The sequence below is a fragment of the Galleria mellonella genome, unplaced genomic scaffold (genome assembly GCF_026898425.1).
Source record: "Galleria mellonella isolate WM207_F2 unplaced genomic scaffold, CSIRO_AGI_GalMel_v1 utg33, whole genome shotgun sequence".
Lineage (NCBI taxonomy): Eukaryota > Metazoa > Arthropoda > Insecta > Lepidoptera > Pyralidae > Galleria > Galleria mellonella.
In genome coordinates this window covers 6,834,967-6,861,831 of record NW_026442079.1, presented here as the reverse complement: position 1 = coordinate 6,861,831, position 26,865 = coordinate 6,834,967, and the positions used below count along the sequence as shown (strand labels likewise).

General features: G+C 30.4%; 1 protein-coding gene across 1 annotated transcript in view; it reads left to right on the top strand.

The window, feature by feature from the left end:
- The first annotated feature begins 1,276 nt into the window (after positions 1-1,276).
- LOC113518090 (discoidin domain-containing receptor 2-like) overlaps positions 1,277-26,865 on the top strand; it is a 252,127-nt gene continuing 226,538 nt past the window's right edge. Inside the window, exon 1 of the mRNA XM_026902858.3 lies at positions 1,277-1,470. The gene's annotated coding sequence lies outside the window, so the exon portion shown is untranslated. The remainder of the gene's footprint in view (positions 1,471-26,865) is intronic.

Below are 26,865 nucleotides of genomic sequence, written 5' to 3'. Positions count from 1 at the left end.
CGTTCAGAACATTGCACGCAGCGAAAATTTTGTCGTTATTTTTTTTCAATATTATCTATAAATGGTATTCGAATTTATTGCACATAAATTAGATAAATTTTAACGTACGTGTAAAAGTTTAGAACACACACAACATACGAACACCACACAAGATGCTTAGAAATTGATCGAACGGACCTAACTTTGGTTCAATTCACATTACCCTAATCAGATTATGGCACAACTTTTAGGATCTAGGAAACCATCTCCCAAATATCTTAATTAAGAGAGGATGTTTCATCGAACGGTATCGTTTAAGTGGAACCACAAGGAATGCCTAGTCCCGCCCACCCGCGTCACTGTGGCGAAACTTGTAACAGCATCTAACTTAAACATAAGTTTTTTGATAAGTCAGTGTTTAAACGATAGGGTGGCGGGAGTATTACAGGTTGCTCGGGTGTGAGGGGAGGTCGCGTAGTGATGTGCCCGTACACACAATATCGATTATCGTCGCTCTAAAAATATACTGGAATTACTACATTCGTTTAATAAGTTCTTCTATAAGATTCTTGAATTTATATTATTTCAGTAGTTTTCTAATATCTTTTTGTGTCGATGCACTGCTTTCTTTTCTTGGTGGTTATCTGAAAATATTTTCTTGTGGTATCTTATCAAATATATGTCAATAAGTTACTGTTATAAAATACAATGTTAACTGATTTAGTAAATATATAATAAACACTTAGTAATAGTATTATAACTAGTATATAATAATGTCAGTATTAAAAAAAGAACGAACAACTACCGAAAGTCTTTATTCTTCCTTATCGCTTTATTACGTATGTATTTTGTTTCATTATTACCTCTACTTTGAGATAATGTTTTTAAGTTTTGACTGATTCTCCAGTAATAATAAAAAAATAATTAATCAATCAAAGACACATTAGAAAGATTGCTTCTGCGTAATTTAATTTCGATACGTTATTTTCAATATTTTCGAGTCGAGTTTCTGCATATTATAATGGAAATATTTCATAAATATCTCAAATTATCCAATTAGGATTCTCAGTTGTAAGCATATTTATAACTGAAAATCAATCAATATTTAGAATTTTTTTTTTCGCTCTTATATATACTGATAGTCCCTTATAGAATTTTTAATTTAATTTCTCTCGATATAGGTATGCCGAAAATAGCACACCACTATGAAGCAACAGGGTGCTGGACGCCTGCGCGTTTCCACCCCAACTCCAATAAATGGACCGTCGGCTCTGTTTGGGCCTCAGATCCACGCCAGGAGTCCGTGCTGAAGGCTGGCCCCAAATCTACCGCCCGCCCTCGGTACATAGCGACGTAGCAATGTGTGTTACACCTGTTTAATTTCAACAACTCGTTTAGACTTCAAGTGTTGTGACTGTTATATGATGATGATGACTTTACGTGACAATGACTAGTTTGTGCCGTGATTGTGTCCAGTGCCGAATTTGAAAGGTAAGTTTTTATCGCGCTTTTATGACATTTGTGCGGGCGCGCACTAAACTGATGGGGTTTGCGAAATTCACGGCCTGCAAATTTGATGCAAGTTTTATCGAACATTATATGATTATGATGGTATAATATATAGAAGAAAAAATATAATTGTGTAAACTTTAAGGTTCTTAAATGCCTTTATTATTTATTTTTTCTTTTTTTTATATTTGGAATAATATTTCTATTTTTTAATATTTAATAATAAAATCTGTTGGCAATTAAAATAGCTTAGAAGATTTTATTACCAGTATAATAATTAAAATTCTAATGTTCGCGTTCGTGCAGGGTCACTAACCCCTTTTAACGACCGAGCAGCTTTACCTTTTAACCTCGTACAGAAGATAATATGGATAATTTGGTTAGTGTTCATATTCAGTAAAGTAACCAACACAATTATGAATTTTATTAATAATTAGAGTATGCCTACATTCATTAATTTTTGGTAAAGCAGATATTGTTCGGGATTTAATTTGGGGATTAAAACAATATGAAATATATTACGTTAGAACATTATTTAGGACAAAACAAATTAAAATATTAAAATTATTGAACATTAATTGTTCAATAATTAAATAATTAAAATTAATTTTTTGATGTAAATTCAATATGTTAATTAAAAAAAATATTATTATTATAAATTAAAAAAATGCCCTTGTTCCAGAGTATTCATTAAAGAAATTTATGATTTAATTTATTTCTTTAAGTAATTTCGGTGGAACGATATATCCATATAATAAAACATATAAGAACATATAATAAAACATAGAAGAAACATATAATAATAAATTCCGTGCAGCTAATTGCAACAAGGCATGTGTAACAAATACCAAATCAAAATAATTACTATTATTTGCTTTAAATTATCTTAGTACACATTTTTTCGCGCACAACTTATTAGATACGTTTTATATGTAGCCTGTATGTTTTAATACAATTTTATTTCTATATTTCCCTTAATAAATGGCGTATCAAAATTCAATTACAGCAGTCTCAAACTTCCAAATCAGCAATGCAAATTAGGAAAACGAGATATTGATATAATTTTAATGGATCTATTTATAATCACTAGAGCACGATATGGACGAAATTAAAATTCATTAAAGACCCCACCCTCTAAGGACTATAATGAATACAATTAAGTAAGTCATATTTCATATTGACTGTAGATATAAGTAAATTACGTTTTTCTTTCTATTATGAACATGAATTATAAATTATAAAAATATTTTTCACTATTAACCGCAATTTGGAAGTCAATTATTACGTACTACTTAATAAATTGTAGCAGGTGGTTCAGGACCGTTCCTTATGGCAGTCTATGCGGGAAGCCTATGTCCAGCAGTGGACGGATAATGGCTGAAATGATGATAATGATGACTTAATAAGTACAGGATTTGATTGTGACTTGTGATTAAGCAACTTAATATTTTTCAGTCTAATCTAAAATACCATTATTTACAATTATCTCTAAAATTGACAAACTCTAGGAAAAAATATCCTTTATAAAAAAAGGAATTGCAGTATAATTAAAGGAATTATATTTTAGAACATGGAGAAATAAATAAAAATCTCTTTAATTTTACCCTCAATTTAAAATACGTCTTTAAAATTTTACAGATAAATAGAATGACACTTCCTTATCGACCCTCAGTAGTACCGTCGCTTTTCTCGATTTGTTAACACCATACTGTTTGTAAATAAAGCTGGGGACTGGTTTGTATAACATAAACTTGTAATTTGATTGAACAATTTCGAATTACGACGCGCTTCGAATCCTTATTTGCGTGATAAGTCAAGCAAGGTTGATCATTAAAAATTGTGACGGTTCGCCTATAGAACAATAGGTTTAATACCATAAGTACATAAAAGAAACAGGGGTTCCTATGGGTGACCGCTGCGAAAGCTGAGCTATTTAATATAAACAAACTTTAAAGTCAAGGTTCACAATAGTATACAGAGAAAACGTTACCATATATGAAATATTGACACAGAAGGGAAACTCCTTTGATGTGTTTCCAAAGTGTAGTGGACGTCACAAGAAAATTAAATAAATTAGACAAAAATATATTATATTTTATATTAACCAAATTATAGTTTACCTTTTTATCATCAGGTGTAAAAAAGATACATACAACACAGTTTAATAAGGTTTATGAGAGCCTTTAAAGTTTTATAAATTCAATAATCAATTTAATATAAAATACCAAAATACGTTAACATATAATTAAATTGAATTTAAAGAAAAGTTCAGTTCGAATAATAGGCTAAATCTGATTATTGAAATATCTACCCTTCGGTGACATAATCTATGACGTTATTAGAGAAAGAATAGAAAAAAAAAAAGAAAGGAGAGCCGGCAGATCGGCGGGCGCGCGGGGGTCGCTTTTTAGGAATTGCGCAGGAAAGAAAGAAAAGAAAAAAAAAATGGCGCGGGAGTCGTGTTTTAAGGAACTGCGCAATAAAATAAAAAAATAACTAGGATATAGATCTAGGAGGGACTGGTTCGATGAAGGGGTTTGAGATCTTAGTGTATCACTATGGATTAAGTGTGTGAAATTAATCAATAGAAGACTGGAGAATCCGGTGAGCTTGTTCCATTTATTACTACGTAGTTAGATTTTTGACTGTGATCGCAGGCAAAGTCTATACTTAATATTTTTCCCAACAACTATTAAGATACGTATTTAGTCGAGTCCATATACCTTTAGGTAATGCGTATATCGTTAAATGCAATCACATTTGAACAAAGTTTACATCAATATAATTTACGTACTTACGTTATTCTACTCATATACAAAATCCAATTATATGGTCGTTTGATAGAACTTCATCAATTTGATTCAATGTTCTAATTGTTCAGTTTTGGAAAATACTTATTAAATCAGCTATTAAACTATTATAATACTAACTAGTATCTAATTCATATCTAGTTACTATAAATTATTTATTTATTGAGGATAAATAGACTAAGGTGGCTGTGGTCTGGTCTCATTGCTGGGGAAGCAACCATTGATGAGAGAGAGGGGTTATTGAGTGGCGACCCTGTGAATGCAAGTGTGGCGTGGGCTACCTCCATTGTTTGGAGTGACTGTTTTATGTGTATTGTGGGGCCGTTCCTTGTGTCAGTCGGTGGAAATTGCCTGTGTTCAGTCGTGGGTTGGTGATGGTTGAGACGATGATGATGATGAAATATTTATATTTATTACACTACTACAGTGTTGGTTTAGAATATCTATTCATACTTAACGCTTCATGGTGAAGTGTTTTCATACCATTACTCGGTTGACAAGACTAATGATTCTTAGTCTATATTTGATTATCCATGACTACATGTGGGGATTTGTTTTACACCAGATGTACAAAGAGACAGCTTAACTGTTGTAAGTGATTTTATGTGGATGTAATACTTTTAATACATTATTGTGTTAGTAGATAAATTCATGTGATTGTGGGGTGTTTATGGTAAACAAGCCTATATTGTTTAAATAGATATTTTGTCTTGATTTATTATAAACTTTAATATTGATTTTATTGTAGTGAGCAAGCTGACAATAACAACTCTTTGTATATTACTGCTTTTAATAATATTTAATTATATTGATATTATAGGTGTGGATTTATTTCCTAATGGTAATAAATGTACTAAAGGATTCTCTGACTATAGTTACTCTTAACTAGGTATGAGGTACAGTATAAAATTAGTACTAAATGACAAGTGTGAGTTATTTATTATTTATTATATTATTTTACTCATATTTAGGAAGAAAGTTGTCATGGCGATAAGGTTTGTATGTGTGTTGTTTGTTCATGCTATATTGACTAGACAAGTTCAGACAGGGTTAAAATTAGTGAATCTTTATTGGATTTATATTTAATATACATATTTCGAATATTTATGGGAATAGAATGGAGATATACAAGTAGTAAAATATAATATTAGTATTTTATAAATTTCATTATCGAGTTAGTTGTATATGTTGGGCTGTATCCAAGGAGATATTATCCTATTAATATCAAGTTAGGACAATTAATTTAGATATTAATAAAGCAAACATTAACACTGATTATTCACTTCTTTAATAAATTTACATTAGTGGTTAGAAATCAAATAGATAGCATATTGGGAAAATCTTCACCACACATGTATTTGAGGAATGTTCTTGATAATTAGTACTGTATGTATGTATTATTGCAGGTACAATTGCAATAAGAATGTTAAACTTCTAATCTTCTGTTCATTCTTGAATGTGAGAGTAAGCTTGGCTACTGATATCAATATAAAACTGCAGCATTACTGGATACTATTAATTATTTCTGGTGTAAACCATGATTATTTATATCACTGATAATTTAGTTATATATTACGGTTGATATATGATGATTTTATATTTAATTATATTAAACAAATACAAATAAACAAACTTGCTAGTATTTGTTACGTTGACAGTTGTGATAGATAATCAAAATTCAATTCAATACATCAATACGTCATTCAATACGTCATTAATGTGACAGATGTCAAACAAAAGGAGATTATACACGTTATGATTCTATATCTAGGTCTATAGAAAATTTATATAATTTTCAGTTATTTTATAATAACTGTAGGGGAAATATTGGAATTATTTATATGAGAAATTTCACTTAAATGATATGATAATTATTTAAAGACCTAATTTCTTAGGGATTTAATCATGATGATTTAAACATTAAAACACTTGTTTATCTGAGAAATCCTCTTAGTAAATAGGTTTACTAAGACACTAAAAGGGAGTAGATATAGTATAACTATAGTACAGCTACAATAATTGTATGGGACTTACTGTCCTTTCTATACAAATATATATTTAATCTATATCTTTCACATTATAATTATGCAATATATTGCCTCTACTACTACAACATACACAAATAGGACTTATTGTCCTTCCTATATACCTATATATAATAATTGACCTGGCACTTTAATGTGTAATTTATCAGTACTGATGACAACAACCAATTAGGACTTATAGTCCTCTTTATAAAGCTACATAATTATTTAATCTGATTATTTCACAATGTGATTAATCAAACCTCTACAAATATTACAAAAGATCTCTATTACTCTCAACACAATAATAGCTTGTTGGACTTAGTGTCCTCAAACTTATAGAAAACCCAACTGGTTATTTCACGAGACGTTGTTAACTTGTGATTAATCAGTGTCTTTTAAAGGACTTATAGTTCCTTTAGATATATCTCTCTGAATAAATAATTGGTTAATTCACAATGTGGTTAATCAACAATAATATTATATATAATTGACTGGACTTATAGTTCATTCAATAGCACTCATTACTTTTAGTAGCTCTCGACCTATGGGTTGGACTACTCGTTCTTAGGCTCTGGCCTAATCAACAGATGTAACTTGAACCTTGAGTATTTTTGGTATTAAGTAAATAATATTAAATTGACAATGCTATGTTATGATATAGCAATTATCAACATTATATGGCTTGGCCAATTCCAGGGTGTGGAAGGTATCCCCTATCACACAAATCTTCATCTCTATCGGACTGTCATCACAGGTGATCTCTAATGTCACATTATAGGGCCGAAGGGTTATGTCCCATCAAAGTAGGTTCTGGTGTCTGGGTGATCTCACTTCTTGGTCTGATCTCTTGTGGAGCCGAAGGGAAACCCCCATTGAGTAAGCTCGTAACAGGGTGACGCTGGGAAACAGTTTCGTACTGTTAGTGGGTGATCTCTATGTCGCCATATAGGACTGAAAGGGTCATCGCCCATGAGTAAGCTCTCGTGTCGGAGTGATCCTGGGATTTCAGTTCCGATCTTTTTGCCTCTGGCAAACACCAATTTATACTGGAAGCATCGTGGGGCTGGTGGAGCCACTGTAATGTTGAAGTAAATGTACTTATGTTTGGTTTGGAACTGAGAATACTCATTCCCTTATTACCATCAGAGTGCATTAATAAATAGTAATACCCTTCCCTACCTTTTAGGAGGAAGAGTTATAGATAGTTGGAAAGTCTTCCACTGGTCCGGGCGTGTGAGGGGCCCGACCGCTCCCCCATTTTTTTTATTATTACAGTTATTCTGTAATTTACTATTAAATTAACATAACTTCCTAGTTACATGAATTATGAGTATAATTCATTAATTATTCTTAATCCTTAAAGACTTATTAATCATCTTCATTTTTTAACTCCTATCATATACCAATTAAAGAACCTTTTGGTTATTACACACACAACGGGTCCTACATTACTAGACGATCACACATTTATTTATCTGGCCAGATGATCAAGTGTTCTACTATAAGATCTGTTCAATATTATATGTTTATTGTAAAGATTATATGATTCATAGGGTGTTTGGGGTATATAAGGCAACATAGTTACGGGGTTATATTGAGGGTGTTAGGCCATTCTTTAGGGTAGGTTTTCTTTAGATTTTCATGGGTTTTCATTAGGTTAAGCCTTCGTAGGCTTTTCTTAGGCTTTGTAGGTTTTCCATGTTAGGTTTAGTTAAGAGGGTAGTTATTTTATAAGGGGTGCAAAAAAGGGGGGACCATCACAATTGGTGCCGTGACCAGGATATAATTGGTTCATGGCTATTTACATATCAGATCAATAAGAACACTTGGTCACAATTGGAGCTTGTGACTTCAGGGATTGGTTATTAAAATATGAAGGAGTATAAAGTTAAACAGTAATATCTGTTAATAGTATAACTCAAAACAACTTTGATGATTATGACTAAATAATTATACCGTCATAGATCTAGGATTTGGACCTAATTTCATGATTTCATGTCTATAGGTAAATAGCCTGTTTAACTGTTATCTCATGTTCTTAGGATTTAATTTACCAAATTCATTCAGTGGTTACCTATTGTAGTCGATTATACAACCAATTTACATGATTTGGTTTATATTTTATTTTACTCTATATCAATTGAGTAAATAATATTAAGTATTACACTCATAGGTACATAACAATAGCAGCAAGGATAGTTTGCTAGGTTATATTCAGTTCACATTGATCTAAGTTTATGCTATAGGACACATTTATTATTCTTTTGCTTCATTAATTCTCAATACTTACTGAACTATTAATTTAACATTATATTAAATTTATAAACAATAATTATCCTATAATGACTTATACATAAAATTTATTAATCTCATTTTATCATTAAAGAAATAATTTAAGATGAATTAATGACATTATTTATTTATGAGAAAATGTCCAATTGACTTTTATTTCATAAACTTTTATGATGCAGTGAAAAAAAAAAAAATATGATTTGATTTTGATCTAGGATGTTTAAATAGCTTATATAATGTTTTATAGGGGGTTTCAAATTGAAAGTTAGACGTTTCATAAAATATCATTAAGGTTAATTAGGGCCTTTAGTTACTATATATGATTACCTAAGTTTGAAAATTTAATTAGGTGTTTTCATGTTGTTAAATTTAATTCCAACAATTTATTAGGATGCTATTATAATATTTTATTTATGGTTCTATACATAATTTCTTTATTCCACTTTACAATTATATTTCAGATTTTATTTGATTATTCGCTTATTTTGACTTAGACACTTATTATAAAAAAAAAAAAAAAAAAACTTTATACTTATATCACAGGGAGATTTTGTAGATTATTTATACATATACACTCTTTACATGCCTAAGCATTTTACATACTTAGATGTTGCGCACACTTAGTTTATTTTGCTCTTTGTAATTGCACATAACACAAGACATTTGTATCTTTTTAAATGATAATTTATTGTACAAAATAAATTAATTGATGTATCTAATATAGTTGGTTGTATTTATGTTGGGTTTGCTGTTGTGATCTTTTGGAGGAGGCGATGGGGGGTATCTATCTACCTATCTAATGGGGTTACATAATATTTTATTATAAAACTTATTGATCATGTTATTTCTGAGAGTATTAAGAAATAGTCATTGGTAATTTAAATATATTAAAGGAATTTCTTATAATAAGAGTTTTAAACTATGGGGGCCGTTTGTATTATTTTATGCAACATATTTATAGGAGTCTTAAAATTGGGGGGCCGTGCAAAATTTGTCAGACAGAAAAGAGTTTTAAACTATGGGGGCCGTTTGTATTATTTTATGCAACATATTTATAAGAGTCTTAAAATTGGGGGGCCGTGCAAAATTTGTCAGACAGGGGGGCCGGTGGTGATAAATTATTATTTATATAAGCTTTACTTCTATGATTAAAATTAATAAATAAAAATTAAATTTATTTGAATTTTGTTAGGGACTATTATTTTTTTATTCAATGAACACTAGGTTATTTCTTAGATGAAATATGTATTTGTGGTTACTTAGACGCTTCATAAAGTTTTATTCGTATAGTTTAAATTTATTTTAACAAATTTATTTGAACATCATCTTCATTTTAATATTTAATTATCTTGGGAATTTATCTAATCATTTATTTACACTTAGACAATTATTTTAGGATTAGTTTTTTTGCATTTATTACATTTTAATGCTTAAATTCTTTCACTTTATTTCGCTTCAGGTTTTCTACTTAGGTTCTTTTGCTTGTTGATACATTACACTCATACATTTATGCTTTTAATTATGAACTTCCATTTAGATGTTTTAACTCGTATCTTTTAAATAGATACTTTATCTAAATTTACTGATACAAATAACGTATCTACTAGGTTCTTTACTTGAAGCTCTTCACATATTTAGGTTTATACATTTAGACTCCTCACATACTTAGGCTTTTCACACATTTAGGATTGTATTCATTTATGCTGTTTATGACATTGTATTGAATTTATTACATATAAATAAACGAGTATAAAAATTTTAATTATAAAATTTAATGGATTCACTCTATCATTATAGCGTATGCAAATTAATTATAAATAATTATTTACAAATCTATTCATAAATAAATATTATGCTTAATTATTAATATATTGAGTAGAAATTTTAAGGCTATTCATACACATAACATTCAACAACACATAACTCCGGGTTTAAAGATCTTTTTAATACTTTTATTGTTTTGAGTCTTAAGAATGTCAGAGTGTTAGGCTAGTATCGATGAATCAATGAAAAATTTAAATGATGATCTTAAGCTCTGTAAAGTTAAATTATATACACATATGTGAAGTACATTTTTAGGATTGGAAAAAAAAATTGTAGCAATAAACTTATCTTGTTGTAATTATCAATCCGATAAACTCCTTGATAATTAGGGGGCCGGATGTGACGGTTCGCCTATAGAACAATAGGTTTAATACCATAAGTACATAAAAGAAACAGGGGTTCCTATGGGTGACCGCTGCGAAAGCTGAGCTATTTAATATAAACAAACTTTAAAGTCAAGGTTCACAATAGTATACAGAGAAAACGTTACCATATATGAAATATTGACACAGAAGGGAAACTCCTTTGATGTGTTTCCAAAGTGTAGTGGACGTCACAAGAAAATTAAATAAATTAGACAAAAATATATTATATTTTATATTAACCAAATTATAGTTTACCTTTTTATCATCAGGTGTAAAAAAGATACATACAACACAGTTTAATAAGGTTTATGAGAGCCTTTAAAGTTTTATAAATTCAATAATCAATTTAATATAAAATACCAAAATACGTTAACATATAATTAAATTGAATTTAAAGAAAAGTTCAGTTCGAATAATAGGCTAAATCTGATTATTGAAATATCTACCCTTCGGTGACATAATCTATGACGTTATTAGAGAAAGAATAGAAAAAAAAAAAGAAAGGAGAGCCGGCAGATCGGCGGGCGCGCGGGGGTCGCTTTTTAGGAATTGCGCAGGAAAGAAAGAAAAGAAAAAAAAAATGGCGCGGGAGTCGTGTTTTAAGGAACTGCGCAATAAAATAAAAAAATAACTAGGATATAGATCTAGGAGGGACTGGTTCGATGAAGGGGTTTGAGATCTTAGTGTATCACTATGGATTAAGTGTGTGAAATTAATCAATAGAAGACTGGAGAATCCGGTGAGCTTGTTCCATTTATTACTACGTAGTTAGATTTTTGACTGTGATCGCAGGCAAAGTCTATACTTAATATTTTTCCCAACAACTATTAAGATACGTATTTAGTCGAGTCCATATACCTTTAGGTAATGCGTATATCGTTAAATGCAATCACATTTGAACAAAGTTTACATCAATATAATTTACGTACTTACGTTATTCTACTCATATACAAAATCCAATTATATGGTCGTTTGATAGAACTTCATCAATTTGATTCAATGTTCTAATTGTTCAGTTTTGGAAAATACTTATTAAATCAGCTATTAAACTATTATAATACTAACTAGTATCTAATTCATATCTAGTTACTATAAATTATTTATTTATTGAGGATAAATAGACTAAGGTGGCTGTGGTCTGGTCTCATTGCTGGGGAAGCAACCATTGATGAGAGAGAGGGGTTATTGAGTGGCGACCCTGTGAATGCAAGTGTGGCGTGGGCTACCTCCATTGTTTGGAGTGACTGTTTTATGTGTATTGTGGGGCCGTTCCTTGTGTCAGTCGGTGGAAATTGCCTGTGTTCAGTCGTGGGTTGGTGATGGTTGAGACGATGATGATGATGAAATATTTATATTTATTACACTACTACAGTGTTGGTTTAGAATATCTATTCATACTTAACGCTTCATGGTGAAGTGTTTTCATACCATTACTCGGTTGACAAGACTAATGATTCTTAGTCTATATTTGATTATCCATGACTACATGTGGGGATTTGTTTTACACCAGATGTACAAAGAGACAGCTTAACTGTTGTAAGTGATTTTATGTGGATGTAATACTTTTAATACATTATTGTGTTAGTAGATAAATTCATGTGATTGTGGGGTGTTTATGGTAAACAAGCCTATATTGTTTAAATAGATATTTTGTCTTGATTTATTATAAACTTTAATATTGATTTTATTGTAGTGAGCAAGCTGACAATAACAACTCTTTGTATATTACTGCTTTTAATAATATTTAATTATATTGATATTATAGGTGTGGATTTATTTCCTAATGGTAATAAATGTACTAAAGGATTCTCTGACTATAGTTACTCTTAACTAGGTATGAGGTACAGTATAAAATTAGTACTAAATGACAAGTGTGAGTTATTTATTATTTATTATATTATTTTACTCATATTTAGGAAGAAAGTTGTCATGGCGATAAGGTTTGTATGTGTGTTGTTTGTTCATGCTATATTGACTAGACAAGTTCAGACAGGGTTAAAATTAGTGAATCTTTATTGGATTTATATTTAATATACATATTTCGAATATTTATGGGAATAGAATGGAGATATACAAGTAGTAAAATATAATATTAGTATTTTATAAATTTCATTATCGAGTTAGTTGTATATGTTGGGCTGTATCCAAGGAGATATTATCCTATTAATATCAAGTTAGGACAATTAATTTAGATATTAATAAAGCAAACATTAACACTGATTATTCACTTCTTTAATAAATTTACATTAGTGGTTAGAAATCAAATAGATAGCATATTGGGAAAATCTTCACCACACATGTATTTGAGGAATGTTCTTGATAATTAGTACTGTATGTATGTATTATTGCAGGTACAATTGCAATAAGAATGTTAAACTTCTAATCTTCTGTTCATTCTTGAATGTGAGAGTAAGCTTGGCTACTGATATCAATATAAAACTGCAGCATTACTGGATACTATTAATTATTTCTGGTGTAAACCATGATTATTTATATCACTGATAATTTAGTTATATATTACGGTTGATATATGATGATTTTATATTTAATTATATTAAACAAATACAAATAAACAAACTTGCTAGTATTTGTTACGTTGACAGTTGTGATAGATAATCAAAATTCAATTCAATACATCAATACGTCATTCAATACGTCATTAATGTGACAGATGTCAAACAAAAGGAGATTATACACGTTATGATTCTATATCTAGGTCTATAGAAAATTTATATAATTTTCAGTTATTTTATAATAACTGTAGGGGAAATATTGGAATTATTTATATGAGAAATTTCACTTAAATGATATGATAATTATTTAAAGACCTAATTTCTTAGGGATTTAATCATGATGATTTAAACATTAAAACACTTGTTTATCTGAGAAATCCTCTTAGTAAATAGGTTTACTAAGACACTAAAAGGGAGTAGATATAGTATAACTATAGTACAGCTACAATAATTGTATGGGACTTACTGTCCTTTCTATACAAATATATATTTAATCTATATCTTTCACATTATAATTATGCAATATATTGCCTCTACTACTACAACATACACAAATAGGACTTATTGTCCTTCCTATATACCTATATATAATAATTGACCTGGCACTTTAATGTGTAATTTATCAGTACTGATGACAACAACCAATTAGGACTTATAGTCCTCTTTATAAAGCTACATAATTATTTAATCTGATTATTTCACAATGTGATTAATCAAACCTCTACAAATATTACAAAAGATCTCTATTACTCTCAACACAATAATAGCTTGTTGGACTTAGTGTCCTCAAACTTATAGAAAACCCAACTGGTTATTTCACGAGACGTTGTTAACTTGTGATTAATCAGTGTCTTTTAAAGGACTTATAGTTCCTTTAGATATATCTCTCTGAATAAATAATTGGTTAATTCACAATGTGGTTAATCAACAATAATATTATATATAATTGACTGGACTTATAGTTCATTCAATAGCACTCATTACTTTTAGTAGCTCTCGACCTATGGGTTGGACTACTCGTTCTTAGGCTCTGGCCTAATCAACAGATGTAACTTGAACCTTGAGTATTTTTGGTATTAAGTAAATAATATTAAATTGACAATGCTATGTTATGATATAGCAATTATCAACATTATATGGCTTGGCCAATTCCAGGGTGTGGAAGGTATCCCCTATCACACAAATCTTCATCTCTATCGGACTGTCATCACAGGTGATCTCTAATGTCACATTATAGGGCCGAAGGGTTATGTCCCATCAAAGTAGGTTCTGGTGTCTGGGTGATCTCACTTCTTGGTCTGATCTCTTGTGGAGCCGAAGGGAAACCCCCATTGAGTAAGCTCGTAACAGGGTGACGCTGGGAAACAGTTTCGTACTGTTAGTGGGTGATCTCTATGTCGCCATATAGGACTGAAAGGGTCATCGCCCATGAGTAAGCTCTCGTGTCGGAGTGATCCTGGGATTTCAGTTCCGATCTTTTTGCCTCTGGCAAACACCAATTTATACTGGAAGCATCGTGGGGCTGGTGGAGCCACTGTAATGTTGAAGTAAATGTACTTATGTTTGGTTTGGAACTGAGAATACTCATTCCCTTATTACCATCAGAGTGCATTAATAAATAGTAATACCCTTCCCTACCTTTTAGGAGGAAGAGTTATAGATAGTTGGAAAGTCTTCCACTGGTCCGGGCGTGTGAGGGGCCCGACCGCTCCCCCATTTTTTTTATTATTACAGTTATTCTGTAATTTACTATTAAATTAACATAACTTCCTAGTTACATGAATTATGAGTATAATTCATTAATTATTCTTAATCCTTAAAGACTTATTAATCATCTTCATTTTTTAACTCCTATCATATACCAATTAAAGAACCTTTTGGTTATTACACACACAACGGGTCCTACATTACTAGACGATCACACATTTATTTATCTGGCCAGATGATCAAGTGTTCTACTATAAGATCTGTTCAATATTATATGTTTATTGTAAAGATTATATGATTCATAGGGTGTTTGGGGTATATAAGGCAACATAGTTACGGGGTTATATTGAGGGTGTTAGGCCATTCTTTAGGGTAGGTTTTCTTTAGATTTTCATGGGTTTTCATTAGGTTAAGCCTTCGTAGGCTTTTCTTAGGCTTTGTAGGTTTTCCATGTTAGGTTTAGTTAAGAGGGTAGTTATTTTATAAGGGGTGCAAAAAAGGGGGGACCATCACAAAATTATTGGGAAATTGATGATCAATGCGCTGTCAAATAACTGGGTTCAGATACAAGATATTTTGTGTACGGTTTCCTCAATGCATGTGAACACCAAGAATGGATTTTCTAAAATTCTCACGGGATTAAATTATAAGGGTTTCACACGGATTAAGCCGCAGGAAACAGATAGCTTGGCAACCAGTTTTTGTGACGTAAACTTATAATTTAATTGAACAATTTCGATTTACGACGCGCTGTGAATACTCATTTACATGATAAGCCTTTACAATGTTGATCATTAAAAATTATTACAAATAAGCTCGTCGCAAAATTTATTCATGTTTGTGTAACAGAACACGAAATGAGTGATTAAAGATTCACATCGCATTTGAAACTTGGGCGTTAATTGTGTTTTGAGATGAATTAAATAATTATATCAATTAAAAAGTTTAATTTATCAATGAGAATATTTAGATTATATATTTGAATATAAATGTACTATTCGTTAAAATAAATTCTTTTGAATTCCTGTTATTCCTGATTGTATCTCGTACAATCACAACTTATATTATCAGATACTAGTTATTTCTAGCGGACTCGCCCACGCGAGTCCTTTATATTCCATTTACGTGGGAAAAATGACCTATAATAACTCAGAAATAATTTGACTTTCTATTAGAACTTTTATTAATAGAATGCTCAAGCTCAATAAATCCTGAATATTACTCCCATTTAGAGTTACTTGCTAACACTTTCTGTATTTTAATTATTATTATTAGTATATAAGAAACCATAGATATAAAAGTATCCATAAATTTTGCATGGTATATACTACAAAAGGTTAAAAACATATAAGTGACAGTGCAGTTAACGATTTCTTTAAGTAAAAAGTTTACAATAAGCTTGACAAAATTAATACGGTAATAATATCGGAGTAAGTTTACAAACACTCTAATGAAAAGTGATAACCAATTTAAATAGTTCATTTATTGATTTGTTGTTTTAAATTCCATTTAATACTAATCGGAATGTAAAAAATATAATGTATTGTGCTATATGTTTATTTATAATATTCTCATTTGAAAATATGTATTTCTGCTTTTATCTTTTACGTTAAAATGAAGTTGTTTCCTTTAGGTACTTAAAACTAAATATAGGCTAATACATATAACTAACTATAAAATAAACTATTTAACTAATAATTGTTGAAGCCAACGTATTACTAAATGTCCTAAAATTTATTATTATTATTTTCTCTCGTTGACTGTCCACTACTGAACACAAGCCTTCCACATAACGATAAGGGGAGTTTTGCCAGTACTTGCCACGTTCATTGGTTGGCAACCGCAGTTAGGTTTTTACAGATGTTTTAAGAGAGATGCTGCTGCTTATCCCTCCACCATAAGTTCCTTACACAATAAGCCTCTTACGACACCCACAGAAAAGAAAGAGGTGGCCCATGCTATGCCAGGACCTACACGGCAAAAAAGTTCTAAAATATTTTATCTAAATTGTTAACAGACAGTCTTTATACATACATAAAAAAAAAAAACTAGGTAGCGTTGATGACTATGGCTAGATATAAACAACCGGGACCAATAAAAAGAAATCGTTCGTCCGATTACAAGACTAACAGACACTCCACGGTATTAAAAAAAATGCTTGACTTTATTGTTTGTTGGCGCCTGTACTTTCAGGGCGTCGCGGCGCTGGTTTACAATATATTAGTAGGTACCTATAATGTCTCTGGCTCCACCATACTCATGCGGTACACGGACTGCTTTCTAATAAACAAATTAAAATTTATTTTACGTGGGTTTTCTATACGTAGTAAACAATTACATTGTCAATATCATTTAAAATCATATGTTTAATTATTTTATGGCGCTCTCTGATAATAAGAGTTTACAAGTAACACACGGAGGCCTCCGATATAAGATTTTATACCAGTAATAGATGATAGATGATAATAAAAGCAGATCAGTTAGCTCATCGTGACGAATTCCACATGAATGAACCAAGACGGTTTCCAGGCGGAATTCACCTGATAGTATCTATTATTAGCATCTCGAATTAAGATCTCTAGTTCGCATTCAAGCGCTGTCAGATGAGCTATCACCGTCACCACAGGTAGGTAGATGGAGACTTTGTACAAAAGTCGATTGCTTGGGTACCTCTGTCCCATTCGTGTTTCAACCGTGAAGCAGTTGTGTTTGCATGGCTGTGTTTCGGTTTGAAGGGTGGGATATGGCGTGAATTTACTGGGTACAGAGGAATAACACCTGAGTCCTCAGGAATGGCAACGCATGGGGGGTATCATGGGCGAAACAGTATACTCTGTTATGTCCATGGTACTGCTCATGTCTATAGGCGACGGTTACCACTTTCCATCAGGTGGGCCGTCAGCTTGTTTGCCATTCTAAGTTTTATAAAAAAAAAAAAAAAAAAAAAAAATGTTTTCAGATCCAATAGATTTGATGACGTAGCAATTTCTTTCAGTCTATTGATTATAGCTATGGATTCTAGCTATAAGGAGTACTTAAGTCATCCGAGGTGCTGTATATGCGACGGTTACTGGACAGTTTTGATGGATCACTCCTACCTTTCTCATGTGTATCGTAAGAGGTAACTAAAAGAACTTAATGTTCAAGAAATGGGCAGCAACGTTCTTTTTAAAACGTCACCAAAACCTGACTGCAATTGACAATCCGCTCCCAAACGTGCCAACTACTGGCTAACCCTCCTTAAGACCTATGTTCAGCAGTGGACAGTTAACAGCTGATTTAATCATAATACTGTATATTAATTCAGAATATTATTCATTTATATATGAAATTTTATTCATACGTTTAGTACATAATTAAATGATATCTATTTGAATGTAAATGAATATGAAATTATATAAAAAAATATTTAGAATAAGAATATTTTTTATATAATATAATTTCATATTTTCACGCCTGAGTCCATTTGGTGTTGGTAATTACTACTTATACCACCTTACCATTAGTCATTTAATTTGATTAATTCATTAGCACACATTTAATGTGTATGCGCTACGTGTATCTCCGCAAACTCCGTAACTTCGTCGGATGAAGTTTGCGAATGCAAACCGACGACCGACCTATTATAGAAGGAGCAAGTCATGAAGTTTCGCGTCATATCATTTGGTTACATTTCGTATGTATGTGTAAGTATGCAATATTGACAGAAATGTACATTTATGTTCAATTACAATAATGGTATTTGCCAAAAAATTAAATATATTACAGAGTAGGGAGGCATAATTTCAAGCACTCCTCAAAAAAGGCAACCCATGAAGGTATCATGTGCCTCGCAGTGTATTCTGTAAAGTCCACTATATATTTGTATAGGTTTATTATTTATTTATATAATGGTTAAAATTCTCAATCAGTTGAACCGTGGGTTTTTTTTGTTATTCTAATTTACTTTTAAAATAACACTATAACAAATACAAATTGCAAGGGTAACATAACTAACAACGCTCAAGTGCAGATTCCAAGATTAAATCCCAGTCTAAATTTCTAAATATTTCCAATTTTTTTTAAGCATTTCTTATCATTTTAAAAAAATATTTATCCTTAATGTTTTGGAGAGCATGTAAAGGGATCGTTTAGTAAGCTAAATTACTGGTTTTTATATAAAATGAAGACAGTGATGTAAACAGCAGAATACAGTAGAAAAACATATATATATATATATATTTGTAATATATTCTCGATTTAGTGAAAATACACAAGACACGTTTTATAAAAGACTGTGGGAGAACAAACTTAAAAAAACAAAACATATTCTAAAAACCTCAATCTCAACAACCAGTATTAAAACTCCAATAGACAGCTTAGAGAATTGACATTGGAGGAGGCTATCTTCATACGAATTCTAATAGATTTCCATTACAAAGCAGCAATTACGTGAATTCTAAATTTGAAATTATTTTTATTTAATGCTATAATAAACTTAACCGTATCGTATCAAAATATGAAAGGCTCATGGAAATAAACCCAATCTAAAGTAAGATATTTGTTAAACTGTTGTGGTACAAATCTTAATTTAAAAACGTTTGAGAGCAAGGGGCCCTTAAACCTTCAAAGCAAATCTGTAAAATAGCAAAGTAAAATTCATCTTTGACATTTTTTAATCTCGATAAATTATATTCAAGTAGAAGAGGACAAACGCGGTTCACCAAATGACTAAGAAAGGTAAAAAATTAAATTCAGTATCAAACTGGACCCAAATATAATTGGGATGAAAAACTTTTTTCATTTTTCTTCTAACAGGTAAAGCTATTAGGTATTTTTGAATTATTGGCAAGAGTATTAAAGGACCTTTGTCAGATTTTATTTATTTTCTTTAATATACCTTATATAATTAATTTGTTATATATAAATAAAAAACAAACATCTTAGATAAACATAAACGAGTATACCTTGAAACGTAATATTTTACAAGTAACTAATTGTTACAAATTTAAATTGCCCATGGTATCTGTAAGTATCGCAGAGTGTTTGAGAGACTTGAATCGTAAAGGTCCAATAAATTTTCCTCTTAAACATTCTAAATCACTCCAAGCCGTCTGTCGACCAGATTAGGATTTATGTAAAATTCACCAGTCTCTGGTGTTACAGGATGTTACAAGAATAAATTAAAAAAGTGAAAAACAATTAGTTTCACCTGGTCTTTTTGACTATAAAACTCTTTTTTGGTATTTAAGCGGAAAAAGTTGAAAGACAGCTCTTAAAAATTAGAAACTCGTTATGTAGATCACTTGTAAATAACGTCTTTAGTTCCACATCTTTGCTAACAACGCATTTTCTACCTAATTAAAGCTCGGGACGTGAAAAGTTTATCCATTTTTACCGGCATGAAAACCCCCGTTTCCCCACAGGGCCCAGTGCGACGAAATGTGAAATTTCAATTCCACAGCAAGATTTTTATTAAAGTATCGAAGCTTGGAAACCGTTCGAATATAGTTTGGAAACAAATAAACGACTTTCCCGGTCTTTTTCCTTTTTTTTATACATAAAAGCGTCGAGTTGATTTATCGTTTGAGCTGCGAGCAACCGCTGCGTCCTGCCGCGAATCTTGATCGACGGAGCATTTCAATTTATTTTATGAGTCGACACCTTCTCTGAGGGTTTGTTCTTCGTAAAGTATGCCCATTTAGTCTATTTGAGACTAAGGCTTATTCATGAAAGCCTTCTTAAATTGTCAGTGAAAAACTATTTTAAAAAATGAAATAATTTTAATAACAATTATTTTTTACAGCAAGCATAGCTGCAACGCATTTAAATTTGTATGACGGGCTCGTAGAGTTTTATATGCGCTACGGAGGAGGTTGAAAAATTAAAAAGTAGTTTCAACTGACAATAGTCGGTGAAAAACGACGCATCAGCGTCAGACGAGCACAAAAAGGTGTGAGCCTGGAGAATAAAAACAACGATTGAATCGTTTTACAGTACAATCAGCGTTGTCCCGAAACACTTTTAAATATTGTTTCGTTGTCATTAGTGAAAATGTATTCTGGATTGCAAAATCGGGGAACTGTTAATCATATCTACTGATGCCAAAAATATTTAAAACCACATTAATACATATTTTTCGTTCCATAAAAATAACAATTATTTATTGTTATTTTTATGAGATAGATTATATTAATTAGATTATGTGTTAATATTGGTATTATTGACGTTTAATGAAAGTGAAATTTTTAATTTATATTGTCAAAGGTACCTGTACTCACATATACTTATTATTGTACAAATATAATTATTAGTGTTTTTTTTTTGTAATGAATAAGCACTTAATTGATCAGTTCTTTTTATATTTGGTTTTTGATAAGGTGTTATAAAAAAAATAAGACCTATTCATATACATTTAAAAAGGAGATTCTATCATCGTCAAAAGATGACGCTGCAGTAGTTACATTAACATCAATAACGCTCAATTGATCGCTGTGAATTTATATAGAGAGAAAACAGAGGTAAAAATAATTACACATAGGATTATGGTTACTTGATTTTGCTAGTTTAAGTATAAGCGAGGATAGTACTTTATTATTTTGAAGGTTTATAAATAATAAAGTAGTTTCTACCCATTTTACTAGATATAGATTACAAAACAACATTAAATAAATAATAAGTAAGAAAGAAAGAAATAATTTATTTAAAGAATAATACGACTTACACAGTAGCGATAATGCGAAAGCGAATAAGAACAAAACAAACAAAAAAAAAATAGTATACAGAATTAAAAGTATAAATAAGTATAGGTATAATATATAATTCAATAAATTATGTACGTAATAATTGGCAATCAATTACTAAAAAAAGGTGCTATTTACGTACCTCATAGTACAGCGCAGGTGAACCAGCCGAGTAATTTGTCTTTGTTCAAATATAAAAATAGCTTTCAAGTGATAAATTCAAATAAGTTTCCATGCTAGAACTGTCCAATAAACTCTTTTAATCTGTCACAGTAAACATATTAAAACGAAAAGCAAATTCAGTACGGACAGTCACAGAAAGTGTAAACAAGTTAGCACTGCACAATAGCTGGGTGAATTTTAAACGGCACTTTGGCGGAATTCCGCAGGTCCCGCATAACAGGCCAACCAAAAAGGTAAATGGGTCATAAAGGCGTATCAATATTGACCGCGCAACTCCCATCCAACGTACATCATGCCCGTTATATTGGCCATATCTCACGTTATGCGGAGAAGCCATTTTTTCCTAACTAATTTATGTGCACACGTAGTATTTGTATTTTTAAGCTGTGCTGATTTTTTTATTTAAATTTGAAATTCGAACATATCATTTCTACGGCACTTTAAAGACTTAGTCAAAAATCACGAAGCTAGGCTAGGTTAAGCTAGATTACTTTTTATCGTATTCAATCAATATATCCTTGTCACCAGGAAGGCGTCACGACTATAGTTACAAAGTAACTTACATATACAGTTATGTTATAGCCATTCTTTCTCACTATAGCCGTCTGCCAAACAATGTTTCACGAATTCCTTTAACTCAATTTACTCCAGCAGACTAATAATCTAGTAATGCTTTAATTAAATATAGCCTTATGAGATGCTTCATCAATCGGGAAAATCCGGTTCCTAAGCGACAAAATTTGCCTCGCCCTTATTAAAATTAAAGATCTAGTTACATATTAACCTTCAACCGGTAAACCATAGTAGAGATCCTCGTATACAATGAAGGGAGCCTGAAAACTAATAGCTCTTTACGGCGTAAGAATGTTATTTACAAATATTTTGCCGGTAATTGGCAAAATATCGTACATATTCTAGGAAAAATAATGAAATAAAAAAAAATTGGAATAATTATTTATTTTTGAAATACAGATACAGGTTACAAATAATGCTACATTGCAATACATAATTCTTCAAAACCGTGTTCATATAGCGACTCTACATTTTTTATAATATTTGAAAGTGTTTAAATTTTAAATACTTAAAGTTTACTATTTTCATTTAAAATCTGTGTTGAACTATCAATAAAAAAATACTAAGAACTGATGCGATTGTGTTATAATAAAACAATATTTTGACTTATTTATATACCATACATCTAGAAATAGTGACAGTTAAATTAAAGAAATAAACTATATGATGTAATAAACTATTTTAATAACAAAAGTTCTATGACCAATGAATAACTGATTAATTGATAATCATAAATTATAGACTAGCGACCTGCACTGGTATCGCATGATTTTTGTTTTGTAAATAAAATACCGTCTACGTTCTTTTCTGATAATGTAGTTTCCTAAAGTAGTTTTTGTGTTTATCCATTACAAACCTACAAAAAATTTAATATATTGATTTAAATTCATGTGGACAAAGCCGAGAGATAAAGCTGTTTATTATGTTATGAAAGAATTTGTATTGGACCAAAAAAATTATGAAATGAAATATGTTAAAAATTTATATAAATTTTTATTTTCGCTAAAAAGTACCTACTCACGGAAAAAAGAGAAAAAAATTATGAAATCTTCTGATAGCAAACTTGTTATTTTCATATCGTAATCGATTCCCGAGAGGCAATCTTTGCCGTTCTAATACACATTCCTATCAACCCCTTTCAGAAAACGTTTTTGCACGTGGCTCAATTATTATTCTTATTATTGTCAATAAAATTATATTAATTTAGAAAATATAGTTATTTTCATTGCGAAATTAATTTGATATTAAAATTCAATTTTAACATTTTTTTTTCTACATTTTTAGAAGGCTATTTTTATACACTTGTACACCTAATAATAAAGGTTAACGCGAATAACTCTGTAGGCCCAAATGTTTAAAATTAAAGAGAAATCTCCTTTTTTCTAAGATGTGCGAAAAAAGTGCCTTTTTTATAAGATATTTAATATGTAAACATTTTTCTTCCTATAATATTTTTTAACTAGCTTTTTACCCGCTACTTCGTACGCGTGGATTTCAGAGGTAAGAAAATTAATCAAATACGCCATTTTTAGATAGCGTATCAAGGTAAAACATATATTACCAGATTTTAAGTTAGACCTCCAGGAACTTAACTATGACAATCACATCCAATTGGTGTGTTGTTGTGTCCAATTGTTTTTATGTGATACTGGAATAAACTACTACTACTATACTACTAATACTAAACATATAGAGAGACAGACAGACAAAATTATTAAAAATTATTGTTTAGGCTTTAATTGCTCTTATTAAAACTACATATCATTCTTTCTTCTTTCTTCAATCTCTCATGTACATTTGTAACTAAACGATAAATACACGGTATTTACCGTTTAGTTACAATTTCATTATATTAGCAGTATAATAACTGCCTCACCTGCCATACTCGTAAAATAGTGGTGTTGGGAACTAGTTTAATACTATAATAATTATTACAAGCTGTGCTTATGGTCATTTGTATTCAGGAAAATGTCTGAACTATTTTGTATAGGGATTCAAAAAGTAACTACATACCTCTTCTCGCAATATTGAACTTATTAAAAGAAAAAACACTTATTTTAGATTGAAGTAATTTTTTTTTAAAACGACATATCAAACTTTTAATAAACAGACCAGTCTATAAATAGGAATTATATTTTTTTTTATTATTTATCTACAAGACTATTATCACTGTAATAATGTACATAAAGTCGCTATAATGGAAAGTCGTACTTCAGATCACATAATTTGGAATTATTTTTTTATTTATAGATAGGTAAACAGATAAATACTCTTTATTGTTTCCTCCAAAAGATTACAATAGTATACTTATAATAAATATAAACAATTACAATAAATAATCACAAAGAGAAAACAATGGCCGACCTTATCGCTAACAGCGATCTTTCCAGGTAACCTTTGGATGGAGAGAAGTCATTATAAATAGTTTGATCGGAGGAACGACGAAAATTCTATTATTTCTAAATATGGAGATGTGATACACGTAATAATGTAAATATATATGTATATCCCTACTCATTATTATAAATATACATATATACATACATATTTATATTAGTGTTTTATGATAATTAGAATGGCAAACAATAAATACTCGTAACATCTGAATAGAAAGTAGTAATAGTTGTTTAAATATATGAGTATGAAAAGCACTGCGAGCGTCATAGAATACTCTATCATGGTTATGGTATACCTTATACTTTGTCATTACTGAGGACTACGATATTATGTCTCTGTACCCTGTAATATAGTGATATTGTGTGACTGAAAAAAAAAATTCTTTTCACTTATTTTTTCATAAATCTAATATCAATGTAACGTTTAATATATTCTTAAAAGCAAGTTAGCGCAATGCTTTTCCACATGATTTAATATTAGTGACGATTAGTCTTCCATTACTAAAATATCATTTTTAGATCATTTCAACAAATTTATATATATATTAAGCTAAACTACAAAATAAATACGTATATATTAATATCATTGGAGTACAGATAGCATTAGCACCTACTGTCATATAATAAATAATTCATTCATACTAAAACAGTTGGAGCACTTATCCATTTTAGTTGTATGCCGAATTCAATTTGCCTCATACATACATGAGAGAATTTGAATATTTCAGTAGTTACTTCAAATAAATTTGTTTGTATTATTGGAATTAGCTAAAGATTTAATCACTTTATTTGTTAATATAAGTAATGTGTTAAGAGAGAAATCTACTTCAATAATAATAATTATAGAGAATTACCAAATCAATGCATATTAGTAAACAAAATATGCATTAAAAGTTCATCTCACTCAATATTATGACATAGCTAGCTGCTGCCCGCGAATTTGTTTGTGTGGTATTTGTTATTCCTTCGATTAACATTTCTGACCTTTTTGCAGTGGACTATGTCTGGGAATACTGAACGAAAATTAACAAATGACGTGTCGTTCTCACTCTTTAAAATGACTTAAGTATTTTATGTGCTAAGCTGTATAAGTTACTATAATTTTTTAACTTTACCACGGTAACTTTCATTTTTCGTGATTAAAAGTATCAAAAATATTGACCGGGGATGTAAAGTTGGTACCTTACATCCCCGGTGGTCCATGCGGACGATTTCGGAGATTAGCCCGTACAAACAGACTAACAGACAGGGAAACAAAAAATTTGAAAAAAAAAACTGTGTGGGTTTTATTTCACTTCTAATATCTTCTTGACTCGATTTTTAGCGTTTTTTGTTTCTATGTACAGACATTCGACGTATACAGTTCTATTATATAATATGTATAGATAGACATTTTAATCGTAGTGAGTGGCAAGAGCTCCACCGACAAGAGCGCAGCTCTTAAATGGATAGATAGATAGATAGTCATTAAGATACGTAATATTAATAACTAGCTTTTTGCCTCCTACTTTGCACGCGTGGGTTTCAGAAGTATGAAAACAAATTAATCATTTTAAAAGGCGCACTAAAATTAAATAAATACCAGTTATTGAGTTACCTTTAAGAATACAACTGTGAAAACCATTTTTAACTTAATGCAGTAATTTTTGTGGTCAAACATACATAGAGACTGAAAAAATTTCCAAAAATAATTGTTTTGACTTAGTCTCATTAAGAACCTTTTATATTAATTTTGCTTAAATATATCCCAAGTATAGACATCATTTTTTATAATTTTATTATATAAGTAAAACAATAGTACAATTGTATATTTTTTTGTGTTCTGAAAGTTTTTATAAGACGCCGCAAATTTTCATCTTTACATTTTGATATCCAATAATAAACACGATTGCATACTATATATAATTTAATGTTTTTATTTCTTCTCATACAATTTATTATCAAAATACTTATATCTACAGAATA